The following is an 8,053-nucleotide window of genomic DNA, read 5'->3' on the forward strand; positions in this document are numbered from 1 at the left end:
ATGTTTGAGTCCATAATGAATTCCAGAGGGGTTCACAGTGCACAGGCTTGGTGCATCTCTGATGTTACACACTGTGAAAACACTTGTAGCAGACCGTCCTCCCACACTTTGAGGTGCTTACCCACGGGGCTCCTGGCAGACTCTGTTATCCCTAGAAAACAAACAGCAGACTGCTTGTCCTGGCTGGAATTGCCTCCTTCCCATTCAGCCCCTCTTCCCCAGCCTCCTTCTCATCCCTGTCAGGCAGCAGCTGCACGTATGAATTAGCTTCCCCTCCGATGGGCACTTCAAACCTGAAAAAACCCTCCAAGTTCAATTCATCAGGAAGATCACATTAAGCCCATCTAATCTCGCTGTCTGACAGGGGAACTGCACTGGCCGACTGGGGGGGTGTAGTAGATGTGATACGTCTTGACTCCAAAGCTTTTGATAGAGTGAAAGGCACAAACAGTGGGGAAAAAAACACAGTTGGAATTTCCAAAAGATGCACACAATTGCCAAAAAGTATATACAGCTGGTTGGGGGAGATTGCTCTGTCAGGGTGGAAACGCACTTTTCAGCGGGGCTGTGGAAATCGGTAGATTCATTTTCATCACTGAAAGCTTAAGCTGTGTGGTAGAAAAAGCTTTTTAACTATCCAGCAATAAAATGCTAGACTAGATTGGCCAGAGAGCCTTGTCATTGTAGGCTGTTGAGAACAGGTTCAAAAAATATCTGTCAGGAATGAGTTGTGCTTACTTAATCTTGTCGTCGGGTCAGGAGGCTGAATTACATGATTGCCTGAGGTCTCGTCCCAATTTCATTTCCCCCAATTAAATTAAATAAACCTCAGAAATCATTGTCAGAAGCAAGCTGCAGCAAGCTATACTTACTGCAACCCCCCACCCTCAGTAAAGTGTTAGATCAGCACTAATCCCATCCAGGTGTAAACCAGGTTCAAGACCTAGCACTCTTTCTCCGATATGAAAACCAGCACAATGAAACCCTTTCAGTTCTGCCGCAGGGGCATGTGGCACATTTAGTTCACACTGGCTTTTGTGTATTTCTCCAAAGAACCGATCCTTTTCTGAGATGCTGGGTTTTAAACTTCCTTTCTGAGAGAGCTTATGGGAGCAGGCATTGTGTGAGAGAAACACCAAGAAGTCACCTGCATAAAGAGCACAGGACTTCGGGCTGATCTCTTACCCTTGAAGGAAAAACTCTCTGGGGGATGGAGCAGCAAAATGTGGGCTTGTGGGCCTGTGTTCAGCACATCTTTTCTTATAATGCTGTGCTTGTCATGCTAACCTGCTCTGCCTGCCAAGGAAGCACAGCAAATTGTAGGGAGAGGTAAATCTGTGCAGCCTTAAAAAGAGCCAAACTCAGAAGAGAAGAGGACTGCCCAACTAAATCATGGCTGAGCTCCTTCTCTAATGGCTCATTTTGCTGTGCACATCCCTGTGTATAAAATGGGTTTTTAGAGAGGAGTTCATCCACTCCAGCCTTTTGCTAAGCTAAGGAAGGCTCCATGTCCGCTGTTACGGAGAGCAAGGGTAGGCACAGAGACAGACTCTGTTATTCCAGCTCCCCCACACTGCTGCCAGCCCCGAGCCCACTGCTGAGTATGAGTGACAAATTGTATACAGCATCCTAAATAAGATTAACGTAATGATCTCTTTAAGGCTGTTGTCTTTGTGATCACGTCACTTCGGGGCTTCATAATCATCTCCTGAATGATGAATGCACCCAGATCTGTCTCTTCTTCTGTCATTTCTAACCAGCGAATCTCTGTGTGTAAAAGACATTCCTGTTAGCAGGAGCAAAGAACGGGACCTCGCACTTCTCTGCTTCAGACTGTGAGTAATTCTCCTAAATGCATTTAATCAGCAAACTTCCTTTTCATGCCGCTTTTTGCTGAGCTAGAGCCATTACTGAAAGCAGAATTATTCCCAAGGCCAGTGACATTCCTCCATGGTGGCAGTTCCCTTTTGACTCCACACATCATCTGCCTCTCCCTGGCATTTTACCCACCTAAAATTCTCCTACTAATTCCTTTCACTTCAGCTTATCTAGCTGCCTTCCAGCCCTTACTGCAACAAATGCCCTACTGAAATCCAACTAGATTAGATTTACCAATTTCTTTTTTTACCCAGGTAAGGGAAAGGGGGTAAAGAAAAGGATCAAGTTAAGGGCACACAGTGCTTTTGTTGATAAACCCATTTTGTATTTGATTCCATTTTCCACTTACTGCTGTAGCTTTAATTCTGTTTTCCTTCTGTAATTTGTTCTTAACCTTATACTCTGTTGAGACTAGACTAATGGGTTTGCAGCTGCTCAGAGTACTTTGTTTTCTCTCTTCCTGAAATATAGCTCCTTTTCCCCAGCCCTGACATGCTTACTCTGAAGTTGATGGATATGCTGCAAATCTTTGCTCCCAAAACTGCTGCTTCCTCAGACGGCTTTGGGGGAAAAAAAATAATCCACAAATATCAAGGTAAGGTGGTGAGCTCCAGTCTTGCTTTTATAGAGTTTCTCGAGGTCTGCTTTTGCCTTAATACATGAAGTTACTGCTCTCCACCCTTTCTTCTATCCTATTCTCCCACCTTTTTCAGCATCATCTTTCTTATTGAGAAATGACAGGAGGCAGCTGTAAAGACTCAGAGGTGTTTTAGCAGCACTGTGGTGAGCACTGAAGGTGGTGTGTGAGGAGTGCATCAGCCAAGCACCCACCCCTCTGCCCTCCTGGTGAGCTGAAAGCCACAATTTAGGCTACCACAGAGACATGTTTCTCAAAAACAGGGGGGCTGAGAAGTGACTATTTAACTTCTGAAAGGGAACAGAAATCCCCTGAAACCCGTCACAGATTTTCCGACTGCAAAGAAACACGCAGACACCTAAACCAAGAATTTAAAGCAGTTATTAAAGTCTCTCTGCTTCTGAAGGGGTGCAGGTTTTGTGTAGGGAGGGAACTCTCACATGCTGCAATACAGTTTTAAATGACATTTCAGTGATTGCTACTGTTCAGAAAAACATGGGTGTCACAGCTTAAGGAGTCACCCCCAAACCAACCAGATCTTGCTGTTAGGAGATGCATATGTAGTATAAAATGGGACAAGTTGTGCTACAGAGGGTGGTGAGCCAGCTGGAGAAGAGACATTCGTGCAGAAAGGCTTTACAGATGCTAATGCTGCTGTCAGCACAGATGCATTTCCACGGGGCCAAACAAGCATACTGACCTTCTGGCTCCCTGCGTTGTGAAGACACTGAGCATTGGCTCATGGCAGATCAGCAGCACAAAAACTCTGACCCACACAAAAAGTCAGGTGGGAAGGGATTTCTAGAAGTCTCTAGTCCAATTATAGCAGGCTCAGTCCAAAGCTAGACCAGCTTGCTTAGGGCCTTGCTCACAAGCTTCTGAACATCTCCAAGGATGGAGATATCCCAGTCTTTTAAGGTACATCTTCCTCTACTGAACTGCTCTCAAGGGGAAGAAATTTTTTCTTACACATGTTTAGAATTTCTTTGCTTCAGCAAAGAAATTCTACATTTGACCCTTGTTTGTTGCTGGCTTCCTCTTCTCTACAGCTTTCCTTTAGGTAGGAGCAGACAGCAACTAGACACCGGCTCACTTGTCCCTGTTTAACAAACCCAGCTCCCCCAGGCTTCTCCTTGTGCACTGTGTGCTCTGCCCTCCCCGTGGGGGACTTTTGCTGGCCATGCTGCAGCTTGGGCGTAACCTTCCAGGTGGAGCCTCACACCTCTCAGGTGGGTGGGAATAATAATTTCCCTTGATCTGCTGACTACACCTTTGCTAATGCAGCCTAGGGGACCTTCATTGCTTGAAGGGCTCACTGCTGAATCGTGTTTAAACTGCTTCTTGATAACTTTTGTGGGGATCTAATAAAATACAGGGGTTACTGCCACAGAGAACTTATCACCTTACTGGAGCAGGCTTTGCCTGTGCCCTCTCAGGCACTTCTGATGTAACTGTGATTTTTGCCCTGTGCTGAAGGTCTTCAGCCACTCTTTCTGTCCTGACACATCCAATGAGTAATACTTTTTCCTCCTTCGAAATTATGGGATTTGTATTCATGGCACATTGGTCAGAAGTTTCAGTAACCAACTGCCCTTACTACACTACAGTGGCCAAATGAACTCAGCCTGGAGCCAAGGCTGATCCAATCACAGGTTTTTACATTCCTGCCCAACAGGGACCCACCTCCAAGTTCCCAGTCCTCCTAGTTTCTCCAGTTCCAGAGAAACTTACTTCTTTCACTGAAAAAGGATTGCATTGCATGTGCTTCAAATTCCAGAGTGCATCCCAGGTGTGTGGTTTCTGCTCCTTGCCCTTAACAGAGCAAGATGCCATTATGATGAAATGATTCAGGCAACCAAGCATGTGCAGGATAACACGCATCTATAACTCTCCATTACCGTGTATTTCTAAAAGCTTAAACAACACTAAGCAGAAAAGTTACCAAGCAGGGGAAAATGCAATCTATTTCCATGCAGCAGGAGGAAAAAAAAAAAAAAAAAACCACAACAGAAAAAAAAAACTACCAAGAATGACGTGCTGAAATGCTCTCTGCTGTGTGCTGCCAGGGGATTTAATCAGCCGATTGCCAAAGAGATGTCAGTTCCCTGAAAAGAGTGAGGACAACACGCCTTGCTGAGAAATGTACTCTCAAGATTAAAATACCAGCTGCAGAATAAACCAAATATTGTCCTACAAGCTGCTAAAAATTTGGGTGAGAATGAACAGCTGCCATCCTTAAAATGTGTGTCACTATATCATCACACCTTTCAAGTCTATCTGTCCATCTCTGCCTACTGGTCAGTATACACCCAACAAATTCAGATACCACTTGAGCCAGCTTAATGAGGCCTCATTAGGCCAGGTTTACCAGCCCTAGGAGCCAGCCAAGCAGGATCCTGTGACACAAAATACCACCTATGTTACCAGGACAGCCACCGTGAGCAGTGCAGTTTACACACAGACAGCAAACAAAAGGTGCTCACGCACAAGGGAGCACAGTGGCACCGCGGGAGGATGGTCTGTAACCACAGCTGAAGGGCCTGGGGTGTGTGCTCTGTGTTGGGGTGGTGAAAAAAGAGAGAACTGGAGAAATCAGGAGAGTAGATAAAGAAGGAAAGTGCTGAGGTGGGAACGTGACAGTCAGATGTGATTGTGGAGGAGGCAACAAGGATGGGAGATGGAGCAGGCAGCCAGCGTGGAGGTGTGTGTTTGCCACCCTCCCGGGCCAGAGCTGCACAGCAGAAGTTGTCACAAAGGTTGTGAGAGAGCAATTGTCGTGGTAACCGGCTGGCTTTCTCCACGGGTTTTCTTTTCAGTGCTTGTCAGGAGCTGGTGCCCTCAGCAGGAGGTGGGAACCCGGCTGTGTTATTCACATGATTCTGCTCCCAGGAGGGAGGCCCCACTAACCTCCACCTACCACCTGCTCCAGGGCTCCCTCACCTCCTGCAGTCACTCTGCATCGCTGCTGCCTTATTTCCCTGCTGCAGAGTTGGGAACATCTCTGTCACCCCCTCCCCAGCTCCCTGCCTGGGCAAACCCCATGGCTGGTGCAGCCTGGCCACCCCTCCTCACACAGCTCTGAGCGAGCTGGATAATGGGAGGCTGTACCAAAACTGGCCTTTCTAAAGAAATGAGCCGGTCTGGAGACTGGCCTGGGCATCTCCACTGCATACATCAAGGTACTTGCTGCGGGGCCAGCTCTCAGCCCAGCCTGTCTCTGAGCACAGCGTAAGGAGAGCACCTCCTCACCCCACACTGCTCCTGCCGCCCCCAGCTCCAGCCATTTTACACAGGTTTTTATTCACCACGCTCCTCAGCTGAGCCCAGCCTGCCAGAGTTATGAAATCCTAAAAGCCCTAAACACACACACACGTGGGACACGGGCACGTCTCACCAGGAGAAACCCGCAGTGGCAACCAGGATGCTCTTCCCTTGTGTGGAAAGGAGCAAGAGCTGCCAGCATAAGTAAAGGGAGGGAACATAGAGCTGGGAAGGAAGGTAAAGAGATCAGCTGTGCTCTCCAGAGACACACACCCGTGTTTCTCTGACTTTGCCTCCTCCGAAGGAAAGGAGGTAAGACAAATCAAGTGTCTGTGGCAGATGTTAGTCACGCTGCCTCACGTGCTGCTGAAGGGTGCTCGGCAGCACGGGGTGGGAGGGGGAGCAGAAAACTCCAGGCACCCTAAGAAAAATTAACCACTTTGTCCCAATCCTCAAGTGACAATTTCCCTTGCCAGGTATGGGGCATTCTGACAAGCACTCCCGGTTATCAAGTCCAGGCCAGCCCTCTTCGAGGAGACTCACTCCTGTTTCTCCTAGGTAGCATGCAGGGAGGAAGGAGGCTATAAAGGACATGGGCAAGGAAGAGAGAAGTAAAAGAGATGTCAGTGCCAGGATGGAGCTCCTCTTCCAAGGCATAAGATTGAATACATTTGCTGCGTTGCAGAACGAGGAGAGAAATGTCACCTTCAGAGGTGATCTGACAATCACAAAAATAAATTACATAGAGGAGAGGAAAAAAAAACACCACACAACAAGATGAGCTTTGTGAATATTCATGAGCAAGTCAAAACCCCCAAATTAACAAGGAAATTAATTTCCAAACTGATTAGGCTGCCAACTCCTTTTATTTAAATAAATCAACAATTGCCTCCATGTGACTCCAGCTGAAGAACGCAGGGCTAATCCCGACTGCTCCAGGAGGAAGTTTGGTGCCGCCTGCGATGACCAACAGCCCAGCACGCTCCGGGGACAGGCAGGTTTCCCTCTGCCCGCTGCTCCGGATGCTGCGGTTTCGCGATCGCCCGAGCCGATCTAACCGCTGCCTGCTGTGCTTGTGCTCTGCCTGGTCCCACCCTCTTACTCATGCTGGCTCGGAAAAGCTGTTCCAGCATGCCAAGCTGGCAGAAAACTCACGCAACAATTAAAAAAAAAAGAGGTTTCTGTCAAGTCAAAGCAGTGGAAACAGCTCAGCCAAACGCGCGGCGCGCAACACCACAGGTGAGGGAGGCAACCCAGGCTGACCTGGAGGTGGGCCCAGCGCCAAAGTTAACCCTGCTACGAGTAGCGGAACGAAGCCTATCTCATCCTGAGGCGTCTAAGCAGAGCAGAGCGGCAACGTGGTGCTTTGGTGCGGTGTCTCGCCTCACCTCGTGTTCACAACTCTGCAGCAGTGCGGCGTGGGGCTGACCAGCCAGCCGGCCTTAGCGGTGTGCCGGGGCGGCTCCGTGCCGGCTCCGTGCCGTGTCCCGCAGGAGCAGCCCGGCCGTGCCCGGGGCTCGGGGCACGGAGCGCGGGCCGCTCCTCCCGCCGTGCCCGGGGCTCGGGGCACGGAGCGCGGGCCGCTCCTCCCGCTGCGCGGCAGCACCAGCGCTCGGGAGGCAGCGGGAGAATGCCAGACGGAACTTGGGTGGGCTGAGTCTGTGAAATGGAGTTCTCAGCGACTGGGAAGGAGGGTGAGCTGCAGCCCCCTCTGGGGCCAGGCGGTTACAAGTACAAGGGCAGTCGGCGTGTGGCCGAGGTCACACGGAGCCCCGGCTGCGGGAACAGGGTTGCCCTGTTGCCCTCCACGCCCGGCCTTGCCCTCCTGTTCCCGACAGGGAATGAGATGGTCCGGTGTGCCCATTCTGGCACACGGCCAGCTGGCGGGAAGTCCTTTCTGTGGGCTTAGCAGGACAAACACGTTTAACAGCGTGCCAGGAAACGCTCGAGCCAGCGCGGGCTGGGACCATCCCAGGCGCTGGCAGCCCAACTTCGGGACAACTCTGGATCATCGCGGCGGGCCGGGACCGTCCCAGGCGCTGGCAAGCACAGCGCTCGGGAAAACTCCTCCGGACCAGCCCCATCCCGCGCCGACCCGGCGGCGGCCGAATTACTATTCACGGTGGCTCATGAATATTCATGAGGGCGACCGCCTCTCCCCCCTCCGCCCGCCCGCGTCACGTGACGCCGCGAGGCCGGAAGCGGCCCTGCCGGCCGGGCTCGGGGACGCCGCGCGCCCGCCCGCCCCCCGCCCGCCACAGGCACCACTTCTGTTTT

The 8,053-nt window shown here is 50.5% G+C and overlaps 1 long non-coding RNA gene across 1 annotated transcript; it reads right to left on the reverse strand.

Moving 5' to 3' along the window:
* Window positions 1–6,623: 6,623 nt before the first annotated feature.
* On the reverse strand, window positions 6,624–8,033 carry LOC121339273. Its single transcript, XR_005953151.1, has 2 exons — window positions 7,040–8,033; window positions 6,624–6,957 (listed from the first exon to the last, which is right to left on the reverse strand). It is a non-coding gene; the product is annotated as an uncharacterized LOC121339273 (long non-coding RNA).
* Window positions 8,034–8,053: the final 20 nt, after the last annotated feature.

Source organism: Onychostruthus taczanowskii, unplaced genomic scaffold, assembly GCF_017590055.1.
Source record: "Onychostruthus taczanowskii isolate IOZ18803 unplaced genomic scaffold, ASM1759005v1 scaffold34, whole genome shotgun sequence".
NCBI lineage: Eukaryota > Metazoa > Chordata > Aves > Passeriformes > Passeridae > Onychostruthus > Onychostruthus taczanowskii.